Source organism: Physella acuta, unplaced genomic scaffold, assembly GCF_028476545.2.
Source record: "Physella acuta isolate Inbredline_101_S28 unplaced genomic scaffold, ASM2847654v3 ptg002794l, whole genome shotgun sequence".
In the NCBI taxonomy this organism is placed as follows: domain Eukaryota; kingdom Metazoa; phylum Mollusca; class Gastropoda; family Physidae; genus Physella; species Physella acuta.
In genome coordinates this window covers 5,568-22,736 of record NW_026734204.1, presented here as the reverse complement: position 1 = coordinate 22,736, position 17,169 = coordinate 5,568, and the positions used below count along the sequence as shown (strand labels likewise).

General features: G+C 39.6%; 3 non-coding genes across 3 annotated transcripts; all 3 read right to left on the bottom strand.

Annotated features, from left to right (window-relative positions):
• Window positions 1–236: 236 nt before the first annotated feature.
• Window positions 237–355, bottom strand: LOC131934300 (5S ribosomal RNA). The gene has a single exon (XR_009385625.1). It is a non-coding gene; the product is annotated as a 5S ribosomal RNA (ribosomal RNA).
• An 8,161-nt stretch (window positions 356–8,516) lies between these two features.
• LOC131934299 (5S ribosomal RNA) lies at window positions 8,517–8,635 on the bottom strand. Its single transcript, XR_009385624.1, has one exon. It is a non-coding gene; the product is annotated as a 5S ribosomal RNA (ribosomal RNA).
• An 8,159-nt stretch (window positions 8,636–16,794) lies between these two features.
• On the bottom strand, window positions 16,795–16,913 carry LOC131934297 (5S ribosomal RNA). Its single transcript, XR_009385623.1, has one exon. It is a non-coding gene; the product is annotated as a 5S ribosomal RNA (ribosomal RNA).
• Window positions 16,914–17,169: the final 256 nt, after the last annotated feature.

The following is a 17,169-nucleotide window of genomic DNA, read 5'->3' as shown; positions in this document are numbered from 1 at the left end:
GTTTATTTATTTAATTTGGGCAGAGTGGTCATCTTTCCTTTGTTGGTTTTTAAGGGGTTTGTTTCCATGGGTGGGTAGGATCGAGGTAGCCTACCGTGAAGGCACAAAAGAAACAAACAAAAAATATTTCGATATTACAAAAGTGTTCACAGGTATGTGGTGAACTTAGGAAAGAGTGCAGGTGGTAAGAATAGGTGTCCAGTGGGGCAAAAAATAAAAGACAAAAGATGAAAAAAAGTCTACAACACGTGGTGTTCCCAAGCGGTCACCCATCTAAGTACTAACCACGCCCGACGTTGCTTGACTGCGGTGATCGGACGAGAACCGGTATTTTCAACGTGGTATGGCCGTAGACATCTGTGTGAGAAAATTGGGGCTTATAAATATACTCAAACGAAATCAGCAGTTATTCGTCCTTTTCTGGCTACAATAATGATTTCACTGCTTTCCTCATATTATTTCAATAATAAAAAACGCCCTAAATCTCCACAAAAGCGAAACATTGTTTTAATATCGAATACTATGTGCCTTTTTTTCCCTCTACAGCCATTGGTCGCTATTTTTAACCTGAGGCGGTAACCACCGGTAGACTTCCCTGAGCTACTAATTTTCGAGCATCGCGCGTTGTAAAATACAAAATAAATACATTTTCCCCATTTTCCTTGACTAAAATCAGAAAACCAGGTGCCCCCTGCATCCGACCTGTCCTTTAACTATCGCTTTCATGTGAAATGATCTATCGGAAAGGCGATACTTTAACTTTTTTGGGTCTCCCGCTCACTCACTCCTTCCGAAACATTCTGCACGAATTCATTCAATTTTAATCCAACTCATCACATAGATCTAGATCTAGCCGCCTACAAGTCTACTAATTTAATGTTTGAGAAATAGTTCAATGCTTTTCATTTATTAATTATTCTTTTAACCTTTTCCCACGACAACTGGCACATTTATTTTCAGTCTATTAATATTCTGGCTTCATTTTAAAACACGCAACTAGGCGACGATCTAGAATTCTAGATCTAACGCTCTAGCTTAACTAAAATAATATAAACAGGAGGGTAGATCTATTCAAAATACTGTTTCAAAAATTACAATAATAATTTCACGGTGAAAAAAAAAAGGGCAGGCGATCCATGGTTAATTAAATGCTAATTAAGGATGTTGCTTAAAAGGTTAGGTTGGCCTGGGACGCCAGTATTTCTCTAGAGTCTAGATCTAGAATTTCTAGATTCTGTAGGAATGAGTAGCCTAGGTATTAATAATTAAATGCATTAGTAATTATTAGTAAATAACATAAGATTTAGTTCAGTAAAAACTAATAGATCTAGATTTTAGGTCCAATGTTGGCTATCAGACTTGATGCTTGATTGTAATGATTATTAGGTTTGAGCAATTAATTTTTTTAAACATTTTTTTTAATTATTAGTATTAGTGATAAGTCATCATTAGTGGGAGTAAATTTACTTCTTTCCAGTCTGGTTCTGGGTTTCCTTGTAGCCTATATAATCTAGATCTAGTTGGTGATAATATTAATAAATATTGTTTCCCATTTTAAATACTCAGGCGGTTTGTTTGAAAGTCTGACCGCAGCTCCATATTCATTGACTGTCGAAGCAGCGCATAAAATGAATTAGCTTATATCCAGGGCTGGCCTGGTCTGCCTGTTATTGTGACTGAATTGTCCTACAGACAAGACCTGAAGAAGCCCTCGTTAAGTAATAAGTGTACAGCTTGCTTTTAGCCTGGCGCGGGGATCTTTCACCGGCCACTTTAACATTCTGCGACAGGGCAGGCCTTTACTTTAAGCTTTAATCTTAGCTGGTTCCGCTTTAACACAGGGTATTCTTTTGTCTTTAAGTATACCGCTTTCTTTCATCAGCCTGGAACCCTGTGTCTGCTACCGGTATCTCATCCGGCAGGGCAAAACAATTTCCAGTTTTTAAATTAAGCTGATGTCATTTTTAATACCAATGATTAGGATTTTGGCACAATGCTTATTTTTCTATATACACAAGATGAATTTCACATCATTTTCTGATTTCAGTTTAAGTTTGAAAGCATGTAAAATGTCAATTTGTCCTGCTATGTGATTTTTCTTCATTTATTTTTTGCTAGCCCATGGCATCACATTATGAAGACTCTACTAATATCTTTAGGCTGGGGCCAGTACCTTAACCGACTGTCGTCAAATGAAAAAACTGACAGAAGAGCGCAATTTAATACACACAACAGATATATATGTATCCGAACAAACAAATAAATATATTTGAACATATATACATACCTTTATATACGCACACTGATATATACATATATTTACATAATAAATACATTATATATGAATATATCTATATATATAACTTATTTATTTATACATATATATATATATATATATACTTATATATATATATATATATATATATATATATATATATATATATATATATGTATTATGAATATATATATTAATTCTTATATAATATATATTTGTAAATATAAATTATATATATGTGTGTATATATATATCCTTCTGTTTGCTGGGGTAGAAGAAAAAAACTTATAATTATAATATTCTGAAGGATATTATTTTACTTGAGCGTCTTTCGTCTACACTCAAATATATATATTTGAATATACATTCAAATATATATTCAATGAATATACATTTAGACACACATGTAAATATATATATATATATATACACAAAACATGCATATATATACATACGTATATATAGACATATATACAATATTCGTCTATGTATATATATTCAATATTTTTACATTATAAATAAATATATATATAAAAATATATATATATATATATATATATATATATTTAAAAAAATATATACATATATGAAATACTTTTTACACATATTTATTTATGCTTCTATAATATATGGAAGGATATTAATTTACTCAAGCGTCTGCCTTGGGTGTTTATATAAAAAGAGAAGGGTTGAACTAATGAGAGGAATAAAAAAAATCTTTATATTCAATCTAATTTATTTATATTGTATATGTTATAGACTGGCATACATTTTTTTCTCTCTGGTTTATGTGAAAGGAGCTTGCAGGGATTCAAATTATTATTTTTTGCATTGAAATTCATTCTTTATTAATCACAGCTATGTTGCAGGCATATAAATACTTCCCTTTGGGCTCAAGTTGCTTTGAAAGAATCCTTGTCAGTATAGAACTAGTACCAGGACCATAAATGTATGCCCCAGGGCAAATGTTAAGAAAACCTCATCATTTTACAACTCCAACTGACCAGGGGCTTAAGAAATGATGCTTCTGCGCAAACTTTCTCGTCAGCCGGTAAGAGATCAACCTCCTTTTGATTGTTTAAATTTAATCTGTGCTGAAATCATTGTGCAGGCTGGCAAAGAAAACCATGAACTTCTTGAAAGCTGTGTACTTGAGCTCATGTTATTTTTTATTTTCTGTATTTTGAAAAAAAAAAAAGTATATATATGATAATAAAAAAAAAAAGTTCAGAGTATTTAATTGTTGTTTTGTCTTGTTAAAGAGAATGTATGTTGTGCAGAAGTGTAACCAACTCATTTTCAAGCCAGGCCTAGCAAAAGACAAAACCAAAAGAATCATATGATATGATGGTAGTAGGAAAAAAGTATATCAGTGAACAAATGGTGGCAGATGCATGCCTTAGCAATCTGACATGGTAGCTTTAATGAAAGAAAAACAAAAATAATAAAAACACCAAAAGCCACACTCACACAGTTATGTTCAACATATATAATGAAGACAGAAAAAAACCAACCCACCAGAATGGATGTATTGTAATGAAAATGGCAGTTAGCACTGGTGATAAGAATCAAAGTGTTGGCTAATAATTCCTATTACAACAGCCAGCCTTATAATCTGAATTAAAACTATTAAATCCCATTCATCCCTTGGATCTATGCCAAACAACACACAATAAATGATATGCATAGAGGTGTGCTGATGCCCTGTGTGAGATGCAGAATGAAATAGTGTTTTTAAAAAAAAGGAGCCACCCAGTAATAAGTATGTGGCCTTTTTATGTCTAGTTTAAAGGATAGAATTAGCATGAAATGTGTTAAGAGAATAGTGTGTGCAGTTGTTGGGATAGGCATATTACTATGTAGGCCTATGTATGTATGTATATCTATCTCTACTTATTAAAGAAAAGAATGACTAAACAAAAAAAAAAAACTGTAACATGGCAGCTACACAGAGTGGGTGGGTGGATGAGGGAGGGAGGGAAAACTCGTTCAATGTAAACCAAACCGAGCTAATTGGGAATGGGTGGAGGCCCTGAAAAGGGCCGAGTAGTAGAGCCACAACAAGCAAGCCAGGTGGTTGTTTGCTGTTGTGTTTATTTGCTGGTGGTGTACTTGGTGACAGCCTTGGTGCCTTCACTGACGGCGTGTTTGGCCAGCTCACCGGGCAGGAGGAGACGGACAGCGGTCTGGATCTCCCTGGAGGTGATGGTGCTGCGCTTGTTGTAGTGGGCAAGACGGCTGGCTTCAGCTGAAATGCGCTCAAAGATGTCGTTGACGAAGGAGTTCATGATGGACATGGCCTTGGAGGAAATGCCAGTGTCAGGGTGCACCTGCTTCAAGACTTTGTAAATGTAGATGCTGTAGCTTTCCTTTCTCCTCCTCTTCTTTTTCTTGTCACCGGTGCGTACGGCTTTAGCCTTACCGGCCTTCTTGGCTCCCTTGGAAGAAACTTTAGGTGGCATGTTGTTTTCTTTTCAATGGCTTGAACAGAAATGAGGCGAACCGACCGCCGGCCGCCCTTTTATATGAAACGGCGAGGAAATTTGGAGAGTACGAGTACGAGTACGAACGCCAAGCCGCTGCGCAGCCAATCAGAACGCTCGCTTGGTGACGAACGGATTTCCTCGCCGTTTCGTATAAAAGGGCCGATCTCGCCGTTAAGTCTTCATTCATCGCCTGCAGCCGTATCGCTGTTAGTCGCTGTATTTCTTCTCGCTCCTAACCAACTCACAATGTCCGGACGTGGTAAAGGCGGTAAAGTCAAGGGAAAGTCCAAGTCTCGCTCCTCCAGGGCAGGCCTTCAATTCCCAGTCGGACGTATTCATCGTCTGTTGAGGAAAGGAAACTATGCTGAGCGTGTCGGTGCTGGTGCCCCAGTCTACCTAGCCGCCGTCCTCGAGTATTTGGCCGCTGAAGTGCTCGAGTTGGCCGGCAACGCTGCCAGAGACAACAAGAAGACAAGAATCATTCCTCGTCACCTCCAGCTGGCCATCCGTAACGACGAAGAGTTGAACAAACTTTTGTCGGGTGTCACCATCGCCCAGGGTGGTGTCCTCCCCAACATCCAGGCCGTGCTTCTGCCCAAGAAGTCACAGAAGACACCCGGTGGCAAGAGCTAAACAGTGTCACCCTGCTGCCCACTGTCCACCTAGCCTACTACTGTCCTTTTCAGGACAACCAAAGTTTACCCAATTAGCTTTCGTTGTGTGTCAATGAACAAAAATCGAGTTTTCCTACCCTACCCTACCCTACCCTACTTGTTTCAAACTTTATTAATAACGTATCAACATGTCAATCACTAGCAGTATGAGATCATTATTATAGATGTATAATACTTACACTGGTTTACACGAGCAGAACAGGGAGGGGGCGGTCATATTAATAGTAGTAACTGGACATATTTTAGGGGTATTCGTTCATAGATACAAATGAAAATAGAATCTATTTTTCTTTAAATGTGCTCCGTTTAACCCCTGTCTACAACAAATAAGGGTGGTCGTTATTTTAAAATTCTATTCTTTAACCTACCGCTAGTCTACCCTTTTTATTTTATATCTTCTTCTTTTTAAAACCAAATATGTTTTTATTAATCCTTCCCCCTCATTTATTTACACACTGTGTAAATACCGCCGATCGGGCGGTCGAATCGGGTCAGAATATCTACCTAGGTCTATAGACTAGGTCTAGATCTAAATTGTTTCAGGCAGTCTATGTTGGGTTCTTTTCTAATCACTCACACACACATTCATAATTCATTGAAGACGACAGAAGCAAACACACCGGATTCCATTGACAAGCGGCACAACCAAGGATTTCATTTGAACGAAGAATATTTTGTGTTATCGGCCCTGTCTGCTATTAATAGATCGCTCGGCTGGATACCGTGTCTAAAAATAATCTGCTATGTCGACGCTGTCTCAACGTTGTGTGGCTGCTACTGGCCAATCAGCGTCGTTAAACTCGTACTCGTCCAATGGGAGAGCTTCGTTGCGCTAAGGGTTTGGCGGACGGTTATAAAAGGGCCAGCAGCGCTGAGCTGCCGCATTTCCTTAACAGTCAGTTAAGATCATTCAAAAAAAAAAAGATGGCTCGTACCAAACAAACCGCCCGAAAATCTACTGGAGGCAAAGCCCCACGTAAACAGCTGGCCACCAAAGCCGCCAGAAAGTCAGCACCAGCCACCGGCGGTGTTAAGAAGCCCCATCGTTACAGGCCTGGAACCGTCGCCCTGAGAGAAATCCGTCGTTACCAGAAGAGCACTGAGCTGCTCATTCGCAAGCTGCCATTCCAGCGCCTGGTCAGAGAAATCGCCCAGGACTTCAAGACTGACCTTCGCTTCCAGAGCTCCGCTGTCATGGCCCTGCAGGAGGCTAGCGAGGCTTACCTCGTCGGTCTGTTTGAAGACACCAACCTGTGCGCCATCCACGCCAAGCGTGTCACCATCATGCCCAAGGACATCCAGCTAGCCAGACGTATCCGTGGTGAGCGTGCTTAAGAGGTTTCTTTTAAGCCCAAACCACCACCCCCTGTCCTCAACCAAGGTCCTTTTTAGGACCACCTGACAACGTTCAGATTAGCAGTGAAGGTCCCCCACCTCACGAGTTTCCACCCACCCACCCACTACACCCCCTGCCCATGTCTGCCACTCTACTACTACTACTACTACTACATCTATTAGTATTATTCTGGGGGATGCGGGAGATAGGTTCTATTCATTTATCTCTTTAATTCAACTCACACATCACATTGCTATTTGAATTCGTGTATGCATGCTGTTGATATTGTTTTATTTATCTCAAATGTGAAGAAAGGAGAGAATAAATTTTATATTTTTCTTTCACCCACCCACCACCCTATCCATTGCTTTTTAAAATATATATATAAAAAAAAAAAAAGAAAAACCCTTTAGGGTTAGAGCTAGATATCTAGATCTTAATCGGAGAGCAGAAATTATTCTTAACGACTACACGCCATAGATTATTTAATTATTAGAAGCCTAACTAACCTATTCGTTTCACGATGTAAACAAACCACTGCGAGTACGGAGCGGAGTACGAGAATATTATTTCGTTCGTACTCGACCAATCAGCGTTCGAGATTCTCTCGTACTCGCATAATGAGCTCGCTCGTACTCGCATAATTAGGTGTAGGGAAATATTTCAGTTTTATTCGCACAAAACGGTGAAAATAACGTCTAATATCATATTTTAACATGACAAACGTGGATCTTTTCTATGCCTACACGTGTGGGCAATGAAACTCTTTATTTTTTATCCAAGGGTCGCATAGCAGAATAGGTGAAAAAATGACTTTGAAAACGACACCGTTAGCCGACAAGCCAGCAACATTCCAGTCGACACGGCAAGCTGCTTTTTCATTGGCTGGCTCATTCGCCGACCGCTTTTGGTTGGGCGGTGTCCGCCATATTGAACGAACTCGAGCCCAGGACCGTATATAAGGAGCGAGTTTCTCTGCAGACGGCGTTTTTCGAACACTCCTTCATCAACAAAGAAGAAAAATTCAATATGTCTGGCCGAGGCAAAGGTGGTAAGGGACTCGGCAAAGGAGGCGCCAAGCGTCACAGGAAGGTGTTGCGTGATAACATCCAAGGTATCACCAAGCCAGCCATCCGTCGTCTTGCTCGCAGAGGTGGTGTCAAACGTATCTCTGGTCTGATCTACGAAGAAACCAGAGGTGTCCTCAAGGTGTTCCTTGAAAATGTCATCCGTGATGCCGTCACCTACACTGAGCACGCCAAGAGGAAGACCGTCACTGCTATGGATGTCGTCTATGCTCTGAAACGTCAAGGTCGCACCCTGTACGGCTTCGGCGGTTAAACTCAACCCAGGACCACCCATTTGTTCTACCCATCCGGCCCTTATTAGGGCCACCCATACGTTTCCGAATTAGCTCGAGTGGTTGTAACCCCTACACGAATGTTTTCCATACCTACCCCTTATTTAACTTACTGAGTTACTTCTAATTATTAGGTTGTAGCCTACTTAGTTTATTTATTTAATTTGGGCAGAGTGGTCATCTTTCCTTTGTTGGTTTTTAAGGGGTTTGTTTCCATGGGTGGGTAGGATCGAGGTAGCCTACCGTGAAGGCACAAAAGAAACAAACAAAAAATATTTCGATATTACAAAAGTGTTCACAGGTATGTGGTGAACTTAGGAAAGAGTGCAGGTGGTAAGAATAGGTGTCCAGTGGGGCAAAAAATAAAAGACAAAAGATGAAAAAAAGTCTACAACACGTGGTGTTCCCAAGCGGTCACCCATCTAAGTACTAACCACGCCCGACGTTGCTTGACTGCGGTGATCGGACGAGAACCGGTATTTTCAACGTGGTATGGCCGTAGACATCTGTGTGAGAAAATTGGGGCTTATAAATATACTCAAACGAAATCAGCAGTTATTCGTCCTTTTCTGGCTACAATAATGATTTCACTGCTTTCCTCATATTATTTCAATAATAAAAAACGCCCTAAATCTCCACAAAAGCGAAACATTGTTTTAATATCGAATACTATGTGCCTTTTTTTCCCTCTACAGCCATTGGTCGCTATTTTTAACCTGAGGCGGTAACCACCGGTAGACTTCCCTGAGCTACTAATTTTCGAGCATCGCGCGTTGTAAAATACAAAATAAATACATTTTCCCCATTTTCCTTGACTAAAATCAGAAAACCAGGTGCCCCCTGCATCCGACCTGTCCTTTAACTATCGCTTTCATGTGAAATGATCTATCGGAAAGGCGATACTTTAACTTTTTTGGGTCTCCCGCTCACTCACTCCTTCCGAAACATTCTGCACGAATTCATTCAATTTTAATCCAACTCATCACATAGATCTAGATCTAGCCGCCTACAAGTCTACTAATTTAATGTTTGAGAAATAGTTCAATGCTTTTCATTTATTAATTATTCTTTTAACCTTTTCCCACGACAACTGGCACATTTATTTTCAGTCTATTAATATTCTGGCTTCATTTTAAAACACGCAACTAGGCGACGATCTAGAATTCTAGATCTAACGCTCTAGCTTAACTAAAATAATATAAACAGGAGGGTAGATCTATTCAAAATACTGTTTCAAAAATTACAATAATAATTTCACGGTGAAAAAAAAAAGGCAGGCGATCCATGGTTAATTAAATGCTAATTAAGGATGTTGCTTAAAAGGTTAGGTTGGCCTGGGACGCCAGTATTTCTCTAGAGTCTAGATCTAGAATTTCTAGATTCTGTAGGAATGAGTAGCCTAGGTATTAATAATTAAATGCATTAGTAATTATTAGTAAATAACATAAGATTTAGTTCAGTAAAAACTAATAGATCTAGATTTTAGGTCCAATGTTGGCTATCAGACTTGATGCTTGATTGTAATGATTATTAGGTTTGAGCAATTAATTTTTTTAAACATTTTTTTTAATTATTAGTATTAGTGATAAGTCATCATTAGTGGGAGTAAATTTACTTCTTTCCAGTCTGGTTCTGGGTTTCCTTGTAGCCTATATAATCTAGATCTAGTTGGTGATAATATTAATAAATATTGTTTCCCATTTTAAATACTCAGGCGGTTTGTTTGAAAGTCTGACCGCAGCTCCATATTCATTGACTGTCGAAGCAGCGCATAAAATGAATTAGCTTATATCCAGGGCTGGCCTGGTCTGCCTGTTATTGTGACTGAATTGTCCTACAGACAAGACCTGAAGAAGCCCTCGTTAAGTAATAAGTGTACAGCTTGCTTTTAGCCTGGCGCGGGGATCTTTCACCGGCCACTTTAACATTCTGCGACAGGGCAGGCCTTTACTTTAAGCTTTAATCTTAGCTGGTTCCGCTTTAACACAGGGTATTCTTTTGTCTTTAAGTATACCGCTTTCTTTCATCAGCCTGGAACCCTGTGTCTGCTACCGGTATCTCATCCGGCAGGGCAAAACAATTTCCAGTTTTTAAATTAAGCTGATGTCATTTTTAATACCAATGATTAGGATTTTGGCACAATGCTTATTTTTCTATATACACAAGATGAATTTCACATCATTTTCTGATTTCAGTTTAAGTTTGAAAGCATGTAAAATGTCAATTTGTCCTGCTATGTGATTTTTCTTCATTTATTTTTTGCTAGCCCATGGCATCACATTATGAAGACTCTACTAATATCTTTAGGCTGGGGCCAGTACCTTAACCGACTGTCGTCAAATGAAAAAACTGACAGAAGAGCGCAATTTAATACACACAACAGATATATATGTATCCGAACAAACAAATAAATATATTTGAACATATATACATACCTTTATATACGCACACTGATATATACATATATTTACATAATAAATACATTATATATGAATATATCTATATATATAACTTATTTATTTATACATATATATATATATATATATACTTATATATATATATATATATATATATATATATATATATATATATATATATGTATTATGAATATATATATTAATTCTTATATAATATATATTTGTAAATATAAATTATATATTGTGTGTATATATATATCCTTCTGTTTGCTGGGGTAGAAGAAAAAAACTTATAATTATAATATTCTGAAGGATATTATTTTACTTGAGCGTCTTTCGTCTACACTCAAATATATATATTTGAATATACATTCAAATATATATTCAATGAATATACATTTAGACACACATGTAAATATATATATATATATATACACAAAACATGCATATATATACATACGTATATATAGACATATATACAATATTCGTCTATGTATATATATTCAATATTTTTACATTATAAATAAATATATATATAAAAATATATATATATATATATATATATATATATTTAAAAAAATATATACATATATGAAATACTTTTTACACATATTTATTTATGCTTCTATAATATATGGAAGGATATTAATTTACTCAAGCGTCTGCCTTGGGTGTTTATATAAAAAGAGAAGGGTTGAACTAATGAGAGGAATAAAAAAAATCTTTATATTCAATCTAATTTATTTATATTGTATATGTTATAGACTGGCATACATTTTTTTCTCTCTGGTTTATGTGAAAGGAGCTTGCAGGGATTCAAATTATTATTTTTTGCATTGAAATTCATTCTTTATTAATCACAGCTATGTTGCAGGCATATAAATACTTCCCTTTGGGCTCAAGTTGCTTTGAAAGAATCCTTGTCAGTATAGAACTAGTACCAGGACCATAAATGTATGCCCCAGGGCAAATGTTAAGAAAACCTCATCATTTTACAACTCCAACTGACCAGGGGCTTAAGAAATGATGCTTCTGCGCAAACTTTCTCGTCAGCCGGTAAGAGATCAACCTCCTTTTGATTGTTTAAATTTAATCTGTGCTGAAATCATTGTGCAGGCTGGCAAAGAAAACCATGAACTTCTTGAAAGCTGTGTACTTGAGCTCATGTTATTTTTTATTTTCTGTATTTTGAAAAAAAAAAAAGTATATATATGATAATAAAAAAAAAAAGTTCAGAGTATTTAATTGTTGTTTTGTCTTGTTAAAGAGAATGTATGTTGTGCAGAAGTGTAACCAACTCATTTTCAAGCCAGGCCTAGCAAAAGACAAAACCAAAAGAATCATATGATATGATGGTAGTAGGAAAAAAGTATATCAGTGAACAAATGGTGGCAGATGCATGCCTTAGCAATCTGACATGGTAGCTTTAATGAAAGAAAAACAAAAATAATAAAAACACCAAAAGCCACACTCACACAGTTATGTTCAACATATATAATGAAGACAGAAAAAAACCAACCCACCAGAATGGATGTATTGTAATGAAAATGGCAGTTAGCACTGGTGATAAGAATCAAAGTGTTGGCTAATAATTCCTATTACAACAGCCAGCCTTATAATCTGAATTAAAACTATTAAATCCCATTCATCCCTTGGATCTATGCCAAACAACACACAATAAATGATATGCATAGAGGTGTGCTGATGCCCTGTGTGAGATGCAGAATGAAATAGTGTTTTTAAAAAAAAGGAGCCACCCAGTAATAAGTATGTGGCCTTTTTATGTCTAGTTTAAAGGATAGAATTAGCATGAAATGTGTTAAGAGAATAGTGTGTGCAGTTGTTGGGATAGGCATATTACTATGTAGGCCTATGTATGTATGTATATCTATCTCTACTTATTAAAGAAAAGAATGACTAAACAAAAAAAAAAAACTGTAACATGGCAGCTACACAGAGTGGGTGGGTGGATGAGGGAGGGAGGGAAAACTCGTTCAATGTAAACCAAACCGAGCTAATTGGGAATGGGTGGAGGCCCTGAAAAGGGCCGAGTAGTAGAGCCACAACAAGCAAGCCAGGTGGTTGTTTGCTGTTGTGTTTATTTGCTGGTGGTGTACTTGGTGACAGCCTTGGTGCCTTCACTGACGGCGTGTTTGGCCAGCTCACCGGGCAGGAGGAGACGGACAGCGGTCTGGATCTCCCTGGAGGTGATGGTGCTGCGCTTGTTGTAGTGGGCAAGACGGCTGGCTTCAGCTGAAATGCGCTCAAAGATGTCGTTGACGAAGGAGTTCATGATGGACATGGCCTTGGAGGAAATGCCAGTGTCAGGGTGCACCTGCTTCAAGACTTTGTAAATGTAGATGCTGTAGCTTTCCTTTCTCCTCCTCTTCTTTTTCTTGTCACCGGTGCGTACGGCTTTAGCCTTACCGGCCTTCTTGGCTCCCTTGGAAGAAACTTTAGGTGGCATGTTGTTTTCTTTTCAATGGCTTGAACAGAAATGAGGCGAACCGACCGCCGGCCGCCCTTTTATATGAAACGGCGAGGAAATTTGGAGAGTACGAGTACGAGTACGAACGCCAAGCCGCTGCGCAGCCAATCAGAACGCTCGCTTGGTGACGAACGGATTTCCTCGCCGTTTCGTATAAAAGGGCCGATCTCGCCGTTAAGTCTTCATTCATCGCCTGCAGCCGTATCGCTGTTAGTCGCTGTATTTCTTCTCGCTCCTAACCAACTCACAATGTCCGGACGTGGTAAAGGCGGTAAAGTCAAGGGAAAGTCCAAGTCTCGCTCCTCCAGGGCAGGCCTTCAATTCCCAGTCGGACGTATTCATCGTCTGTTGAGGAAAGGAAACTATGCTGAGCGTGTCGGTGCTGGTGCCCCAGTCTACCTAGCCGCCGTCCTCGAGTATTTGGCCGCTGAAGTGCTCGAGTTGGCCGGCAACGCTGCCAGAGACAACAAGAAGACAAGAATCATTCCTCGTCACCTCCAGCTGGCCATCCGTAACGACGAAGAGTTGAACAAACTTTTGTCGGGTGTCACCATCGCCCAGGGTGGTGTCCTCCCCAACATCCAGGCCGTGCTTCTGCCCAAGAAGTCACAGAAGACACCCGGTGGCAAGAGCTAAACAGTGTCACCCTGCTGCCCACTGTCCACCTAGCCTACTACTGTCCTTTTCAGGACAACCAAAGTTTACCCAATTAGCTTTCGTTGTGTGTCAATGAACAAAAATCGAGTTTTCCTACCCTACCCTACCCTACCCTACTTGTTTCAAACTTTATTAATAACGTATCAACATGTCAATCACTAGCAGTATGAGATCATTATTATAGATGTATAATACTTACACTGGTTTACACGAGCAGAACAGGGAGGGGGCGGTCATATTAATAGTAGTAACTGGACATATTTTAGGGGTATTCGTTCATAGATACAAATGAAAATAGAATCTATTTTTCTTTAAATGTGCTCCGTTTAACCCCTGTCTACAACAAATAAGGGTGGTCGTTATTTTAAAATTCTATTCTTTAACCTACCGCTAGTCTACCCTTTTTATTTTATATCTTCTTCTTTTTAAAACCAAATATGTTTTTATTAATCCTTCCCCCTCATTTATTTACACACTGTGTAAATACCGCCGATCGGGCGGTCGAATCGGGTCAGAATATCTACCTAGGTCTATAGACTAGGTCTAGATCTAAATTGTTTCAGGCAGTCTATGTTGGGTTCTTTTCTAATCACTCACACACACATTCATAATTCATTGAAGACGACAGAAGCAAACACACCGGATTCCATTGACAAGCGGCACAACCAAGGATTTCATTTGAACGAAGAATATTTTGTGTTATCGGCCCTGTCTGCTATTAATAGATCGCTCGGCTGGATACCGTGTCTAAAAATAATCTGCTATGTCGACGCTGTCTCAACGTTGTGTGGCTGCTACTGGCCAATCAGCGTCGTTAAACTCGTACTCGTCCAATGGGAGAGCTTCGTTGCGCTAAGGGTTTGGCGGACGGTTATAAAAGGGCCAGCAGCGCTGAGCTGCCGCATTTCCTTAACAGTCAGTTAAGATCATTCAAAAAAAAAAAGATGGCTCGTACCAAACAAACCGCCCGAAAATCTACTGGAGGCAAAGCCCCACGTAAACAGCTGGCCACCAAAGCCGCCAGAAAGTCAGCACCAGCCACCGGCGGTGTTAAGAAGCCCCATCGTTACAGGCCTGGAACCGTCGCCCTGAGAGAAATCCGTCGTTACCAGAAGAGCACTGAGCTGCTCATTCGCAAGCTGCCATTCCAGCGCCTGGTCAGAGAAATCGCCCAGGACTTCAAGACTGACCTTCGCTTCCAGAGCTCCGCTGTCATGGCCCTGCAGGAGGCTAGCGAGGCTTACCTCGTCGGTCTGTTTGAAGACACCAACCTGTGCGCCATCCACGCCAAGCGTGTCACCATCATGCCCAAGGACATCCAGCTAGCCAGACGTATCCGTGGTGAGCGTGCTTAAGAGGTTTCTTTTAAGCCCAAACCACCACCCCCTGTCCTCAACCAAGGTCCTTTTTAGGACCACCTGACAACGTTCAGATTAGCAGTGAAGGTCCCCCACCTCACGAGTTTCCACCCACCCACCCACTACACCCCCTGCCCATGTCTGCCACTCTACTACTACTACTACTACTACATCTATTAGTATTATTCTGGGGGATGCGGGAGATAGGTTCTATTCATTTATCTCTTTAATTCAACTCACACATCACATTGCTATTTGAATTCGTGTATGCATGCTGTTGATATTGTTTTATTTATCTCAAATGTGAAGAAAGGAGAGAATAAATTTTATATTTTTCTTTCACCCACCCACCACCCTATCCATTGCTTTTTAAAATATATATATAAAAAAAAAAAAAGAAAAACCCTTTAGGGTTAGAGCTAGATATCTAGATCTTAATCGGAGAGCAGAAATTATTCTTAACGACTACACGCCATAGATTATTTAATTATTAGAAGCCTAACTAACCTATTCGTTTCACGATGTAAACAAACCACTGCGAGTACGGAGCGGAGTACGAGAATATTATTTCGTTCGTACTCGACCAATCAGCGTTCGAGATTCTCTCGTACTCGCATAATGAGCTCGCTCGTACTCGCATAATTAGGTGTAGGGAAATATTTCAGTTTTATTCGCACAAAACGGTGAAAATAACGTCTAATATCATATTTTAACATGACAAACGTGGATCTTTTCTATGCCTACACGTGTGGGCAATGAAACTCTTTATTTTTTATCCAAGGGTCGCATAGCAGAATAGGTGAAAAAATGACTTTGAAAACGACACCGTTAGCCGACAAGCCAGCAACATTCCAGTCGACACGGCAAGCTGCTTTTTCATTGGCTGGCTCATTCGCCGACCGCTTTTGGTTGGGCGGTGTCCGCCATATTGAACGAACTCGAGCCCAGGACCGTATATAAGGAGCGAGTTTCTCTGCAGACGGCGTTTTTCGAACACTCCTTCATCAACAAAGAAGAAAAATTCAATATGTCTGGCCGAGGCAAAGGTGGTAAGGGACTCGGCAAAGGAGGCGCCAAGCGTCACAGGAAGGTGTTGCGTGATAACATCCAAGGTATCACCAAGCCAGCCATCCGTCGTCTTGCTCGCAGAGGTGGTGTCAAACGTATCTCTGGTCTGATCTACGAAGAAACCAGAGGTGTCCTCAAGGTGTTCCTTGAAAATGTCATCCGTGATGCCGTCACCTACACTGAGCACGCCAAGAGGAAGACCGTCACTGCTATGGATGTCGTCTATGCTCTGAAACGTCAAGGTCGCACCCTGTACGGCTTCGGCGGTTAAACTCAACCCAGGACCACCCATTTGTTCTACCCATCCGGCCCTTATTAGGGCCACCCATACGTTTCCGAATTAGCTCGAGTGGTTGTAACCCCTACACGAATGTTTTCCATACCTACCCCTTATTTAACTTACTGAGTTACTTCTAATTATTAGGTTGTAGCCTACTTAGTTTATTTATTTAATTTGGGCAGAGTGGTCATCTTTCCTTTGTTGGTTTTTAAGGGGTTTGTTTCCATGGGTGGGTAGGATCGAGGTAGCCTACCGTGAAGGCACAAAAGAAACAAACAAAAAATATTTCGATATTACAAAAGTGTTCACAGGTATGTGGTGAACTTAGGAAAGAGTGCAGGTGGTAAGAATAGGTGTCCAGTGGGGCAAAAAATAAAAGACAAAAGATGAAAAAAAGTCTACAACACGTGGTGTTCCCAAGCGGTCACCCATCTAAGTACTAACCACGCCCGACGTTGCTTGACTGCGGTGATCGGACGAGAACCGGTATTTTCAACGTGGTATGGCCGTAGACATCTGTGTGAGAAAATTGGGGCTTATAAATATACTCAAACGAAATCAGCAGTTATTCGTCCTTTTCTGGCTACAATAATGATTTCACTGCTTTCCTCATATTATTTCAATAATAAAAAACGCCCTAAATCTCCACAAAAGCGAAACATTGTTTTAATATCGAATACTATGTGCCTTTTTTTCCCTCTACAGCCATTGGTCGCTATTTTTAACCTGAGGCGGTAACCACCGGTAGACTTCCCTGAGCTACTAATTTT